At 49.2% G+C, this 14,629-nt stretch overlaps 1 long non-coding RNA gene across 1 annotated transcript; it reads right to left on the reverse strand.

Annotated features, from left to right (window-relative positions):
* Nucleotides 1-8,434: 8,434 nt before the first annotated feature.
* LOC148755193 (uncharacterized) lies at nucleotides 8,435-14,300 on the reverse strand. Its single transcript, XR_016018818.1, has 3 exons — nucleotides 12,865-14,300; nucleotides 12,138-12,259; nucleotides 8,435-11,982 (listed from the first exon to the last, which is right to left on the reverse strand). It is a non-coding gene; the product is annotated as an uncharacterized LOC148755193 (long non-coding RNA).
* Between the last annotated feature and the right edge of the window lie 329 nt (nucleotides 14,301-14,629).

Below are 14,629 nucleotides of genomic sequence, written 5' to 3' on the forward strand. Positions count from 1 at the left end.
GACGTTCATAGGTATTAATGAATTCACCCAAGGTCACCCAATATGGTGCATCCAAGGATTTCAACCCACATGTGATTGATTCCAGAACCCACACCCATAAACATCACTCTATACTGCTCTCCACGCGTTTCCTACCCTCATGGACCCTCTAGTCCAAAAAGAGACAAAAGCCAAGTAAAGAATGAAGATCTGCAGTTCAGAAGTTGATGCGTGTCTCAGCCAAGGTGTGCGTCAGCTGCTAGGAGGGCCCTGACCATATGGGAAAGGTTGTCTGGATGATGGGCCATTTGGGCTGGGCTTTGAGGGCTAAGTAAGAGTCTGTCTGGCAGAGGCAACTTGTGGGATGAAACGAGTTGTCACTAGCTAATGATAGTGCCAGGACTTGACATGGTTCAATGCTCCCTGTACATCCCTGCCTTCACAGCCTTCTCTTTTGAAACAGCCCAGAGGGTTCTGGGTAACTAGATGTCATTCTGCAGCCAGCTGTGTCTTCTTGGCACAGCCTGTTCCTGCCTGTCAGCTCTTTAAACCAGTGTCAGAGCTGGTCTGGGTTTGTGCCCTGGCAACTAGCACCAAGCAGGGCACAATCCATATTTGCTGGACAAATAAACGTTTCATTTTGCAGGACCTGTTTCCCAAGCAGCAGCAGCAGCAGCGTAAACAACTACCATTTGTTGAGTTCTGTGTGCCAGGCACTGTGTTAAGTCCTTTTCATGCATCATCTTATTTAATCCGCCCAAAGCCACACTCTGAGTAAAGGACTATTATTTTCCCTACTTGACACATGAGGTTAAATAACTTGTCCAAGGTCACACAATGAGCAAGTGGTGGAGCCAGGATTCATGCCCAGGCCTGTAGGACTTCAAAGCCCATGGCCTTAACCCCTCTGCCGCTGGCTTCTCTTTGTTGTGGCCTAGCAGCCCTCTTTGTTCCCCAGGGAGAAGGGTTGTTGCAAGCAGGCCTGAGGTGCCACAAACCTTCCAGCACATCCTGCCCCTTTGTCCTCTGACATCTGTTTATCATTTCCCCGCTCTGGAGCCGCCAGGGCCCTGCCTCCTGGCTTGTCGTAATTCAGATGTCAGAGAAGATGGAATCCAGTACCTGGTGTCTGAGCATATGAACTGGCAGAGTAAGGACAGCCTGGTAAACACTCACGTTCACTTTGTCAGCCGGCAACACGACGTTTGTCAGAGGCAAGGACTCGCGGAAGCCACCCAAGTCTCCCCAGGCTTCGCGCCCTGGCCTGCCAAATAGCCCTACTCTGGCGTAGGGGGTGCCTGTCTCCCACCCCTCCTCACCTGCCGCTGTCTCCTGCACCCCCCTACCACTGCCTGCCAACCCCTTCATTCTGCTGCAGGCCTCCACCAGGATGGAATTCCTCTTTCCCTTTTGAGCAAGAACAGTGGCAGCTCTGGAAATTTCTGAAAGCAGCATTTTTTTCAAAGCCCATCCTCTAAAACATTGGCCCTGAGAAATGGAGAGAGAGAGAGAAAGAGAGAGAGAGAGAGAGAGAGAGAGAGAAGTTTCAGGAGAAGCTGCATACTCGGCTTGCTCTTACAGGTTCCTAGCACACACTAGGGTGTAGGCACTAAAAAGTCTTGCAATGTTTCCCAAATTGCCTTTTATCCTCAGAGCACTTGTCCCAAATGTGAGAGCGCATTCCAAGGCTGGAGGGGAAACCAGGTTCAAGCAGGAGACATCTCCGTCCAGAAGGGCACACACCAGCTAGCAGGAGACCCCCTTCTCTGCAGACTTGTGTAGCGTGGAATCCCTCCCCATGCTCTGAGCTTCTCTCAGCGGCTGCACTTCGTCACCCTGACAGAGATTCCCCGATTCACCCCACAACTCCAGAAGGAGCCTGTCCTGGAAGTTTCAAAGGTGAGAACAAGACCAGTAAGGGGACAGCTACAGGGAGGCGGGGTTGAAATCTTTGTAAGAATGTTCCACATATGCAAAGCTGCGTGGGAACGCAGGAATTCCCAGCCACTGAAGGTGCAGAAGGCCAGTAGGCTAACAACCGGGGGAGTTGAACCTCGGAAGGAGGGCTAGGCTCTTCCTACCTTTCAATTCTAGAACACTGGCAATGCACGCAGGGAAAAACAAGTACTCCTGGTTAGACCCCCGACCCCCACCCCCGGAGCAAACCTCTATGATGGGACCCACAGCACTTTAGCACACAGATGTACTTACCTGTCTGGCTCTCCAGCAGCACTGGAGCACACGGAAGAGGTTCGTCTGTGGATCTGTCTCCAATGTCCACGTGTGTTCGGACCATAATGGGAACTAGATGCAGATTTGCTGAATAAGTTAGATTTAGGTCAGTGGCTGTTGCAGGTTGAGTTCCCTGGGAAGCAGGTTCTGAGCTGGAGATTAGTGTGCGACGCTAATTAGGGGACGTTCTCAGGCTCCACACCTCTGAGAACAGAGAAGAAAGCAGAGATGGATGAGGGAGAAATCAGGCTACGCCGTAGTCATGGCAAGGCCTCAGCTGGCCGTGTGAGACGTGCTGAAGGCAGTGGCCCTTCAGAGCAGTCCTGAGTTTAGGAAAACGGGCTGGGCCTCTCCACCTCCACAGTGGCCAATGGGTATGGGTGTCCCCATAGAGGGGGTGTACCCTAACAGCGCAGCTCTCTTTAGCTGAGTCCACTCCTGGGTAGGGCTGACAATAGAGTGCTCTCAGCAGACAGCCTTCCCAGCAGCTGGAGGAGCAAACCGTCTAGTCCTACAGAGGAGACATGCACACCCAGGACTGTCACAATGGTCCCATACTGCTAACCCCTCCCCCACAGTTTTGCTCCCCAATGACCTGGACCCACCTTCTCCCCACAACCTTTTTGCCCAGGCCAGCTCCTGCCTTCCCTTAGTGCAGGCCAGGGGCTCTTCCAAGGGACAAATCTTGCCTGGGGAGCTGCAGGAGCACGTGGCCGTCCTCCCTGTTCAATCTGGTACTTCAGGAACATGGAGCAAAGAGAGCCTCAGGCTGCCCATGGCAAGATGGCTGCCCCTGGCCTTGGCCATGTGGCTTCTGCATGGAGGAAGGCGCATTTGAGACAGCCCCACCAGCTCCTGCTCTCTGCCCTTTGGTCTCTGACTCTCAGTACTTCTTGTCCCTGTACCCTCATCCCAAAAAAATCACCAGCCCTTCCCTGCCTCCCCTGCCAACTATCCTGGACATACCACAGCAGTCTGCTGTGAACCAAGAGGGCGAGCGCCCAACCCCATGCAGCCATTGAAAGCATCCCTGAGTTGTGAAGAAGTAGGGCTTTGTGGGACCACTAGCTCAACTTTCCAGGACACAAATAGTTGTGTGCATTTATGTAGGGCGTCCTGTCTCTAAGCATCAGTTTTTTCATCTGCAAATGAGATGGATAAGAGGCTCAGAGGAGGCTTTGCATAAGTGTGTGTGGGGCAAACAAGTGAGGGCACAGTATGGGCAACGCAGCTCAGTGACGCTGCTCGAGGGCGCCCGCCAGCCAGCGAGTGTCAGGCCAGGGCTGGGAGTGGAGAGCATGGTTAAGGACAGGCCACAGCCCGCCAGGTGCTCCATCCATCACACACTCGCTGGGTGACTGGCAAACGGCCCCACCTCGTGCTGTTCATTCATTTTGTGAAGCCGAGATGGATGATAGGGCCTCATCAAGGGGCACTTCCTTTCACAGGTCGAATTAGCATACAAAGCACAGGCAACACTCAGCACATGTGTTTTTGTTCTCACTGTTATGATCAATTCTGCTTCACTCTATGTCCACAGATCTTTTCATCACCCCACACAGCCTGCCCAGCTCCCTCTGGGGTGAATATTGTCTGCATCACTTCGTGAGTTACCTAGTGGTCCAGACCTATCGGCACAGCCTGCAGCTTTGACTTGGAGTCTGAGCAGGTCTGTCCTGCATGGAGCCCTCTGAGAAGCCAGTGAGGCTCCCAGGAGGAAGAAATGGATTGCTCAGCCGGTGGTTTTCCCCTGAGCTGGCTGGTGGCCCCATTAGGGAAACAGCCCAGGCTCCCCCAGCAGGAGAGGACCCTGGGCATGGCAGGGTGGCCTGGAGCTGCAGGGGTGCCCAGCTTTAATGGAAGGGGATGGCAATCCAAAACACAACCCATTAGTAGTGTCTGCTGTGACCCTAGAGGCTCCCCACAGAGCGCATCTTGACATTCCCCAGTGTCCTGTCTTTGCAGCTGGTGTACACTTTTTCCTCCCAGGATTCCTCGTTAGCACCAATGGAGCCTCTCATGACTCAGAAGTTCCTGGCTACACGGCATGAGGGGGCTTCTCTGCAGGCTGGTGGGGAGGGAGGAAGGGGCACTGAAGGGGCGGTGGGCTGCTCTCCCAGAGCATAGCTGTTGGTCAATACACAGGGACACGGACTTCACTGGTCCCAGCTAAAGGGTGGATATGCAATAGCAGGAGTCCCAGCTAGTGGAGATGTGTGGACTTTGGAGGCTGCAGCTCTGGGGTTTGAGGACTGGCAGCAGTGGGGAGGGATCTGTTCAGTTCCAAACTGAGCCCGAATCAGCAAGGGACGAGGAGCAAAGGTCAGTTCTCAGATGGGATGTGCATAGGAACTGGGGTGTTAGGAATTGAGATGCAGGAGCTGAAAAGGCCCACAAGGGGGAGGGAGGGAGGAGATCATACCCCAACACAAGGCTTAGGGAAACAACAACAAGATCTTTTAGAGTTACTAATCAAATTGCATCATTCTACTGCTGCAAATCTTCCAGGGGCTGCCCACAACACTCTGTGTCCTGCAAGGTTCTCCACATCACCCTTCTCTCCTCCCTTGTCTAGCCACTGCTAGCTCCTCTCAATTCCTCCAAAATACTACCAAGTCTTTCTCCACCCCAGGTCCTTTGCACATGCTGCTTTCGCTTGCAGGAAAGTTCTAGCTGCCCCAGGCTTAGAAACCAGCCCCCATTTCATACTTCTCAAAGTTTACCCACCTTACCTGAAATTATTCCCACCGCCCCATTCTTCCCTATTGTAGTATTCTGTCTTGTTTCCTGTAGGCCTCTTATAATTTATACTTATTTTGTTTACTTGTTTAGTGTCTGTCTCTCCCTCTAGTTGAAAAACTCCAGGAGGGCGGGGACCACCTCTCTCTCTCACTTCCCATTATCTCCAGCCATGAACATTCAGGAAGCCCTCCATAAGTGTCAGCTGTTATTTCTACTATTTTATTACTGCCATGATGGTTGTTACTGCAGACTAGCAATAAATACTGCTTGAACATTGAATGAATAAATATCAAAACTTACTCCAGGCCCCACTAACAGAGGTGTGGGGAAGGGCTGTGACACCAGATGTGTTGTGGGCCCTGGGCGGGCAGGGAACTCCTCGCTGCCCACTTCTGCCCCCTGGTCCTTTTGGGAGGCCATCTCAGCCCAAGGTGCTGGGGCATGTGAACCCCTGGCCCGGGATCTCTCAGGTTCCATCCTGCCTCTTCCGAGCTTGCCGGCTGCTGGAGTCATCCGGACGATTTCCCCCCAGCACACATACTGTCATCTCTTCACCGTGAACTGTATTTAAAATGTAAATAAAAAAAGGCTTTTAGGAGATTTAACTGTTTCCCTTGGTATTTAAATTATTCAATTATAACTAAAGCTATTAAAATACAGTTAATTAAAATTGTTAGATTGTTTTCCTTTGCACTGATCACAGCATTGCCCGACTTCTCCCTCTAGCTGTTTAATTCCTATTAAAAATGATAATGCCTCACTTTATTCATAAATGCAGCCACCTTCCTGCACATTCTTCAAGTGATCTCCTCAATACAAACCGCGCTGTTTTCTTTTCTTCTAGCAGTGAAGCAGAAATTCTGCTGTAGTCTTTAGAGGTTTAATCAGCAGTAAAAGAACTCAAAATTTAAACATTAGCATTACCGCGTCACAACAAATAATACAGCCCCTTGTAAAAAACTGTCTAATTCTGATGCGACGTAATGTCATTAGAGACCAAAGGAGAACCCTGAGGTTTAATAAAAGGTGGGACCTAAGTAAAGGTTTCATAACTCACAACATAAAATTACCGGATCCACACGTTAAATTTTTTATTTGAAAGGGTTCACGGCATTTCTAGCGGGAATAGTTCTGTAGTGAAAGAACAGATAGGTAAGTGCTGCTGGAATGAGAAAAAATATAAAGAAGGAAGAAAAGGCTTCTAGGACCAGCTTGCACCTCTTTGAGGTTGGTGTATTTAAGATGATGCACCCTGAGAAACTAATTGGCTGTAGTGCTTAAACTCCTGGGCCGTGTGTTCGCACAATAATGGCTGTTCCAGGTAATGGTGGGCAAGGTGGCAGAGGTACTTCATTTTCTGGAATGTAGCAGATGCCACCTCCGGCCTTTGGAGTGATGTGTGAACCTCATGTAGTGGTGGCAAGTCTTTCTAGTCCCCAAATGCAGAAAGGGAGGGTGTCGTGCAGACATTAGCTTGGTTCAGTGGACGGAGACTAAGCGACTAGGAGCCTTCCATGTGCTAAGACAGGGTGTGCTATAGCACCCGGCCCTTAAGGAGCTCGCAGCTCACCACAGCCCCCCGGGAACAGCATATGGGATGTACAAGTTCAGACAGAGCTGGCCTCAGTGAATTCTTCCTGTGAGGCTGAGGAAGGCTTCGAGGAAGACTTGGTACCTCGCTGGCTGAGAAGGTCTCCATCGGCCAAGAGAAGGAGCAGCGTGAGAGAAGATTAAGGGACTCTGGCGCTTTTGTTAGGCTGGGTGGAAGGATGTGGTGGGAAAACCTAAATTTAGGAACTTGATCAAGAAAGGCCTTGAACATCAATCATCCTTAGGAATTTTGACTTTACTCTGAAAGTTGCCTGCAACCTAAGTACCAACCAATGTCCATCAAAGACTTATGCTGGTTATAGAACGAGGCACTTGGGAGGCACTAATGGCGTTGAGTAAGCCATTGAAGTGCTCGAGTTAGGACCTGAGGCCTCCTGTTTACTGATCACCTGTGGGAAAGCCCCAGGTCTGACTGCTGAGCTGGTGGATGCCCATCCGATCGGTGGTCTCTGCCAATCAGAGCCACTGGTTCAATAAGAGGTGTGATCACAAAATGTAGTGAATATTTAAATTTTTTAAAAATGTATTACAATAAAAGTCAATTGCTATTAATCCCCCTCAAAATACTCCCCATCACTTCAAACTCAGTTATCCCATCATTCTTGCCACTTTCTGAAGCAGTTCTGGAAGTCCTCTTTCATGAGTATTTGTAGTTGTGCTGTCATGGCTGTCTCGATGTCCTGAATTGATTCAAAACATTTACCTTTCATGGTCATTTTGACTTCGGGGAAAAGCCAGAAGTTTCATGGTGTGAGGTCCGGTTAATAAGGTGGATGAGGACACACCGTAATGTGTTTATTTGACAGAAATTGCTGTACCAGAAGTGATGTGTGACACTGAGCTTTTCCGTTTATGATGAGAAAATACGGTGAATGCTGCTGCCGAATGCCTTCCAACAGAAAGGCAGGGATCTTAAATACGGGACACGGCACTTCAAACCTTAGTAACAGTGTGTGACAAGTTTCAACTTGTTTGGTGCTGTCGGTCGGGTGTGAGCTACGGTTCAGGGAAGGTGTGTTTTAAAGTGTGCCGTAAATTATCCTCCATTATGACAACATTCCATGCCACACATTGTTTCTGGTATACAGCAATTTCTGTCAAATAAAAACATTACAGTGTGTCCTCATTCACCTTATTCACCAGATCTGGCACCGTGCAACTTCTGGCTCTTCCCCAAAGTCAGAATGATTCAGGACATCGAGGCAGCCATGACAGCACTGCAAAAGACACTCACAAAAGAGGACTTCCAGAGCTGCTCCAGAAAGTGGCAAGAATGATGGGATAAGTGTGTTCGAAGTGAGGGGGAGTATTTTGAGGGGTATTAATGGCAATGTGTCTTTTACTGTAATAATTGTTTTTAATTTAAACATTCACTATAATATTTGATCACACTTTATACCTTGGTCTGTAAGTGTCCTTGGCTCTCATGTCAGGACTCCAGTCTTCAGCCTGGGCCCATCCATTCCCATGTCCTCTTTGGGGACTTGACCCTTCACCTTGGGCTTCAGGGTGGCAGTCACTGAGCTTCCCAGGATACTGAATCTGTCACTTTACCTCAAAGGGCACAGTGCCCCTGAGAAGTCGGAGAGGGAAAGGCATGGTGATAACACTGCTAATCTAGGGAAATGCAAATGAAAACCACAACAAGTTCATTAGCATGGCTCCAATAAAAAATACTGGCAATGCCAAGTCAGTGAATACCGAGGCAAGGATGTGGGAAAACTGGAACCCTCACACACTGCTGGTGGTACAGCCGCTTTGGAAAATAGTTAACTCACATCTACCGTAGGATCTAGCCATTCTGTTGAAATGAAAGCATACGTCATACAGAGACCTGTACACAAATATTCATAGCAGCTTTATTCATAATCACCAGAAACTGAAAACAACCCAAGTGTCCATCAGCAGAGGAATGGATAAACAAACTGTGGTATATCCATTCATTGAAATACTACTCAGCCAGAAAAAGAATGAAGTATCTATTCATGCTATAACATGGATGAATGTCAAAATAATTATACCGAATGAAAGAAGCCAGGCAATAAAGAGTATATACTGTATGATACCATTTATACAAAATTCTGGGAAATGGAAATTAGTCTATAGCAAGAGAAAGCAATTGCCTGGGGCTGGGGAGGGGGGACAGGGATAGTTACAAAGGAGCAAGCGGAGAGTTTTGGGTGTGATGGCTTGTTCACTTTCTTCATGGGGGTGATGGCTTCATGGATGTATCCAAGTGTCAAAACTTATTAAACATACACTTTAAATATGTGCATTTGATGTATGGGAAGAATATATCAATAAAGCTGCTTTAAAAAAAAAAAAAAAAAACACCTGAAAGAGCCAGGACTTTGGGCTTTCTTTTTTACAATTTAAATTTTGAAGTAGTTTCAAATCTCCAGTTGCTGCTTTTTATCTCATTCTCCTACAATTCTCTTTTCTTCTGAGCTATTTGAGAGTAAGTTGGAACCATTGTTCCTTGTTACTCATAAACATTCCAGTATGTAGGTATTTCTTAAGAACAAGAACTTCCAATTTTGATAGCATACTTATCAAAATCAGGAAATTCAACATCGATACTGAACTATCTGGATTCTGACCTGGACTCCATATTCAAATGTCATCAATTGTCCCGTAATATCCTGTCATAGCTGTCTTCCCTCCACTCCAGGATCATTTGGCTGTCTAGCCCCCTCTGAACTGAGCTCAAATCCTGACTCCATCACTTGCTCATGCTGTGATTTTGGGCATTTGCACCTGTGGTCCCTGATCTGTAGGACAAGTTGGACACGGATATGCAGCCCCTGGGGCCAGAGGGAGAACACACGAGAGGATGTGTGGACAGTGTTTAGCACAGTGCCACATGCAAGAAGCACTCAGGAAGTGGGATTATAGGAAAAGCAGCCCAGTGCCCCAGAGCCATCGTCCCAGCCGTGGTGCACAGGCTGACCCTTGCTCAGCTGGCACCCTGGCAGCCTGCTCCCCTGCCCAGCTTCTCTCCACCCACCTCTTCTGTCACCAACAGCTGTCACTGACCCAGAGCAATGAGGACTTCTGAACAGCTTGTCAAAAGCAGCTTTCCTCCAGAGAGGGAGGCAAGTGGGTTGCAATTTTGACTTTTCAAAGCTTCAGCTGATGACATTTTCCTTCTTAGATTTGGAAAAGGTGCTTCTTTTCTTTCCCCTTCCCACTGCATATTATTAAATTCTGCAAGAAATTGAGTCTCAACTATGAAGATGCCACCAACTTGGGATGGTCACTCATCACCTGTCTCAGTGCCTCCCTTCACATACTGCCATATATGGCCTGCCTCCCTGGCCACCGCTGACCAGACTGGGTTGACCTTGACCAGGGTGAGTAGAGCGAATGTCTGCTGCCCTTGAGGTGGCTTGCAGTGAAAGCTTTGCCCATTTGGATAATGGTGGTTAATTAAACCATCAGATCATCTCTCTTGAGCAGTTTAAGTGTGGGGAGAGGGTTGGCTGGTCGTCACATGTAAAGGAAAGCAAGAGACCACCAAGGAGATGGACACATGGACAGCTCAGGCTGCAGACTCACAAGCAAGCAGAAGCCGCCGAACAGCCTGAGGTGGAAACACGCGAAGAGGAAGAAAGGGGAATGGCCAGGCTGGAGGCAGGTAGAGGGCAGTGCAGAGACAAAGAGGAGGCCAGAGGGGCCAGGGTGCGATGCAGGATGGGGATACCACACATGATGGTGAGGAGTGAGGACTCCCCCATTTTGCTGTTCCCCATGACCCAGCTGGGGCTTCCCCGGGATTTTTACGCTGTCTGATTTTATTCATTTCCTAGAGCTGCAAATGACAATAAATTGCATGTGGCTTAAAACAACAGAAATTTGTTCTCTCACAGTTCTAGAGGCCAGAAGTCTGAAATTGGGGTGTCAGCAGGGTTGGATCCTTCTGGAGACTCTGAGAGAGGTTCCATCCCAGGCCTCTTTCCTAGCAATCCTTGCTAGGACTGGTTGCTAGCAATCCTTGGTGTTTCTTGGCTTGTGGACACATAACTCCCACACCTGCTTCTGTCTTTATAGAGCTCTTCAACATGTCCCTCTGTCCCGTGTCTCGGTGTATATAAGGACACCTACCATTGGACTTGGGCCCACCCTACTTCAGGATGAGCTCACTTCAAGACCCTGACATTAACTATACCTGCAAAGATCTTTATTCCTAGTGGTGTCCCATTCTGAGGTTCCAGGTGGACATAATTGGGTGGTGTGGGGATGAAGAGTTGGCATCCATCCCTGGGTGAAGGAGTGAAGATTTTGGTCTTCACCATGGCTCCTTGGATTCTTACTATAAAACTCCAAAGCGTGAGTTAGCTTGGATGAATGCCTAGTCTTTGAAACCTTGAGAACCTAATTTTTTAGAATGATAAGTCTCGTGGGAAGGAAGAGTCACGGGCTTTCCCATGGGTTGAAGGTTCTCTGGTGGTCTCTGAACCGCCCTCTTTCAGGGATAGGCTTTCCAACAGTTCTGCTTGTCCAAAGCTGTAGGGCAGCCGATGCAGAGGATATGGGGAAGGAAGAAAGGGTTTGGCAGGGAAAAATTGTGTAATGCTGCAAACAGAGAGGTGCTTTGTGGGTTGTGGATGGTGCTGAGACCCCAGAGCAAACAGAGAGGCCGGGAGGGGTAGCAACAGGAGAGAGACCCCAACGGAGCTTCTTACCAGACAAGTGGCATTCAACCCATCTCCCTGACCTCCCTGAGCCCCAGTGTCCTCACCTGGAAACCCAATTTCATCAGCGTCAATTGAGCACCTACTAAGTACCAGAACCATGCTGGGTGGTGAAGATGTGGCGGTAAGGAGGCATGACCCCCGGATTTGACAAGCTCCCAATGTGCGCAAGGAAGCAGGTGCATGAAGGGCCAAAGAGACCATCCTGTGGTAAGGACCGCAACAGTGTTCAGGACAACGTCATGGGAACACTGGCAGACAGGTGGGCAGGGACCCCTGAAGTAGGTGATGCTGAGCTGGGTCTTAAAGGAAGCAGAAGAGTTGGTCAACAGGGTGGGAGAGGCCAGGAGTCCAGGCTGAGTTCATGGCGTGAGCAAAGATATGGCCTCTAGAAGTACATTCACAAAGCCCATCAGTTCCCAGACAGCCTGGAGGCCTGGAGGACAGTAAATAGGGTGAAGAGGAGAGTGAATAGGAGAGAGCGAATAAGGCTGCAGGAGAGTGAATAGCGTGGATAGTGGAAAGGAACTTGTACAAAGAGGTAGCAATTCTTGAGTGCATGGGAGGTGAGACTGTAGTCTGTACCTCGTGGGACCGTTGGAGGCTCTGAAGTCAACTGCAGGATGAACAAATTTGTAGTGCAGGATGGTCACTCAGGTGGCAAGAGGGCACAGGAGGACACAGGCTGGGAGCAGGGAGATGGGTGAGAAGCTATTGCAACATCCTGGAGAGAGAAGGAAAAGGCAGTGGCAATGCAAGGAAGAAGAAGGAATGGACATAAGAGGCATTTGAGGGGCCACACGCATGGGGCTTGGCGACCTCACATCAGCTTTCTTTTTGGCTTATCTGTGGGTCCCCGAGATAATGGATGTGACATACTCTAAAAATTGCAGAGCACCTCGTCCGGGTGTGGAGGCTGGCTTCAGCTGGATCCCGTGCAGGCTTTCAAGAAGTGAAGCCTCTCTCCTCCTGCCTGGGTCATCCCTGGTGCTTTCTTTTGCCTGTAAGCCAGGGAACAGGGGAGGTGAAAAACAGAGACATTAAGTGCCAAAGCTTATGTTAATACAGCATTAAGGTTGAAAATGTAATCCCCTAGGAGTCAGGAAATTCCGAACCAGGGGTTTCCATGGCAACCCAGCCACTCTGTTCCTCTGTCCATTCCGGGCCTGTTTTCCTTGTTAAATATGATCCTGTTGTATATTATATTTTATCGAGCTAAATGTGTTACCCACAGCATGCAGAGCTCCAGTCAGCTGCAGCACGGAGCTGCAGGAAATGTGCGAGTGTGTGTGGGGGGTGGGTGCGGGCAGGGGATGGATGGGCCGTCAGAATCCGCCTGATACAACACAGCCACATCTTGGGCCCTTGTATCTAATAAACGAAATGAAATTCCATTAAGAGCAGCTTCCGTGAAAATAAATGAGCAAGGGCCCTATGATCCTTGCATTCAGAAGGGGTCACTCAGTGTGCCCATCCCTCCTGGAGGGCCACAGCCGGGTCCCTCACAGGCCCTCTCTTGGCACCCCCAAGGCCCCAAGGGCAGAGCCATCACCACCACCCTGGGCTCCCTCCTGGGTGGAGTTCTGAGGAGGTGGATTGGAATTACCTGGTCCAGTGGTTCTTAACATGCGCCAGCCAATTGAAGCTCATCTGTCACTGTTCGTTAGCATCCCAGGGTGCACCAGTCTCCAGCAAACAGATGCAGAAAGGAAATTCAATTCTCCTCCAAACCCGCTCTCCCACTAAGGCAGCACAATGGACAAAAGGCCCCCTCAGTGGCAGCAGGGATGTTAGGAAGGAGAGAAGGGAAAGGGACTGTCAGGGAGGGCAGCTCAGTGGTGGAATGTGTGACGGAGAAACATCTGTAGGTTAATGTGCTGGAAAGAGCCTGGAATGTTAAAATCAGGCTGCCCAGGACTCGGCTGTCTCCCAGCCATGTGGTCTTCAGCAAGTCCCCTAATTTCCCTTTGTCTTAGTTTTTTCATCTGCAAAAATTGGGATAAAATTACCATTAACTTCACACAGGCTTGTTGAAAGATTAAATGGGATAATTGATGTAAAACTCACTGTAAATTTCTAAATCCGTACACAAATGTCACTCTTCCAGGGAGCTCTACAAAACCGGGCTGATTCTAGACTCATGCAGTAGGTGCCAGATATTTTGTGCTTGGTTCAAGAATTCTACAGTGGGTTCCAGAATTAGCGGATAGATCTAGAACAGGGTTTGGCAAATTTTTTCCTACAACGTGTCAGATAGCAAATATTTTAGGCTTTGAGGACCATGCCGTGACTACTCAATTCTTCTGTTGTAGTTCTAAAGAAGCCAGGGATTGTACATAAATGAATGGCCATGGCTGTGTGCCAATAAAACTTTATTTGCAAAACCAGGAAGTTAGCTGGATTTGGCCTGTGAGCTGCAGTTTGCTAGCCCCTGGTCTACAATTGCTTATGTAGGAAGCCGTGCTCTTTTTGTGACTGCTGCTTTTCTGCTCAGAATTTAATTCTCCCCCCTCTACTGCCCTGCCCTGGCCACCTCCCACCCGTTCACGCATATACCTCTGGTTTTGGCCAACTTCTTGAACCTTCTAGAATCAGAGTCACCTTGTCAAAGAGCAAATGGCAAGAATCTCTTGGACCTTGTCTGCTTCCCTCACAGACTGAGACCCGTAGGGCAGCCAATTCTGTAACCTCAAGCCATAGGTCTTGGTAGATATTTGGTGGATATTTGCAGAGTGGATATATGGAGAAACACAGCCTCTCAGGGAACTAGGACATTCTCATTCTCTCAGGAGGTCTGTGAACCTGGGCGGTTTCAAACATCTTAGGTCTGGTCTCCATCCTTTGACCAAGATGTTCAGTCAGAGCATCTAGAACAATAACAAGGCAGGCTCGCCTTTGCAGACACAGGCCAGCATATATGCTGACCTTATAAGCCGAGGGGCCAACTGCTCTCTGCAGGCGTGATGGAGCTGTGGGCGGCAGGCCAGGTGGGTGGGAGCAGGTCTGTGGGAAGGTGACACTCCACAGCCACCTCTCTGAGGGAAGGTCCTCCCTGTAATCAAGCCCACGGGTTTGTGTTCGTGACAGCGCAGCAGCTCCTCAGACTGCCCTCAGGGAGATCCCACTAGCCTGGACAAGTGACATGGTAATGTGGAAGCTTCCAGAAGTGCAGCAGCCCTTTTGGCTTTCACATTTGCAAGCTTTCCTCATCCTCCTGCTCCTGGGCAGAGCAGACAGGCAGAATGGAGTTGTGTAACTCACCTCTGAGTCACACTTCCCCCAGCACAGCATTTGTTTTCTGCCTGACAGAGCCGAGCTTCCTCGGGACAGCCAGACACAGGGTGATGGGTTCTTCTGCCCCCAATACACGA

This window comes from Rhinolophus sinicus, chromosome 15, assembly GCF_057876585.1.
Source record: "Rhinolophus sinicus isolate RSI-liver-muscle chromosome 15, RSI-T2T, whole genome shotgun sequence".
NCBI classification, from domain to species: domain Eukaryota; kingdom Metazoa; phylum Chordata; class Mammalia; order Chiroptera; family Rhinolophidae; genus Rhinolophus; species Rhinolophus sinicus.